Raw genomic sequence first — 980 nt, 5'->3', positions numbered from 1 at the left:
CCGCCCCGCTGCCCAGGCGAGGCGCCCCTCCGCCGCCGCCTGCCCCGCGGCGCTCCCTCCCTGGCCTTAACGGCAGCTCGCGTCACCCAAACGCCCTTTTGGCTGGAATAACGGCCTGTTGCAGCAGCGGCTCGTGCACTAAACCTGAGCTCACAGAAGCTGACCAAAAACAAACAAACAAAAAAAAAAAAATCAGATCCCAAACTTGCTGAGACACAAGCAGTCACCTAGCAAACAGATCCGCAACAGCCTTGAGGACAAGGTAGGGTGCTCAACACTATCCCTTCATTCCTCATTTGTAGCAGAAAGGCTGCAGTAAAATCTGTTTATATGCAGTTCAGTGACAGCTACCGTTAAGTGCGCTTCGGGTCAGGTGACATAGCAGTGCTTTCCCCSTCCTCCATAACTACTCGCCTTAGAAGAATGCTTCTCATGGGGGCTCACAGGTGTCATGATGAAAACTGCAGTTCTGGTGTTCTAGGCATTTTTATGGATCTTTATATAGATCCATCTGCATCCCCCCTCCTACCACAACTGTAAAGAGCAAGAGGTAGGGGATGAAGAAAACAGGACATGAGAAATAAGAGATCCAAGGTCTAATATTCAGTGTTGGCTTTCCAAAGTGTTCCTGCCTAACCAATTGCTGTGAGTAACTAGATGCCAATAGCTGTCATCCATTTAAATCCCCAGGTAACATGCCTCTAGCATGTGTCATTTACCAGGATGCAGGAAAAYCGGCTGAAAGGCAGCAGAGGTTACCTCCATATTCTCTTTAATGCCTACAGCCTGCTTTAGRTTTCAGCTGTAAGTCTCTGCTATGTAGGGTTTAGAGCTGAGGACAAGATGAGAAATAGTCACTTCTTAGGACTGCGATTTCATCAGTAGCGTTAACCCAGTTGTCTCACTTGGAAAGCTCCTTCTGCCCAAATATCAGCAAAATTGGATTTAGTGTGTGTCTCCCCCCCCCCCCCCCCCCCCCC

The 980-nt window shown here is 49.2% G+C and overlaps 1 long non-coding RNA gene across 1 annotated transcript in view; it reads left to right on the top strand.

The window, feature by feature from the left end:
• The first annotated feature begins 162 nt into the window (after positions 1 to 162).
• LOC112967525 overlaps positions 163 to 980 on the top strand; it is a 12,958-nt gene continuing 12,140 nt past the window's right edge. The window contains exon 1 of the long non-coding RNA XR_003253985.1: positions 163 to 262. This is a non-coding gene — a long non-coding RNA (uncharacterized LOC112967525). The remainder of the gene's footprint in view (positions 263 to 980) is intronic.

Source organism: Apteryx rowi, unplaced genomic scaffold (genome assembly GCF_003343035.1).
Source record: "Apteryx rowi isolate R43461 unplaced genomic scaffold, aptRow1 scaffold_28, whole genome shotgun sequence".
Classification (NCBI taxonomy): Eukaryota; Metazoa; Chordata; class Aves; order Apterygiformes; family Apterygidae; genus Apteryx; species Apteryx rowi.
Note: the sequence above shows the minus strand (reverse complement) of the source record. Positions and strands in the feature narration are given on the sequence as shown.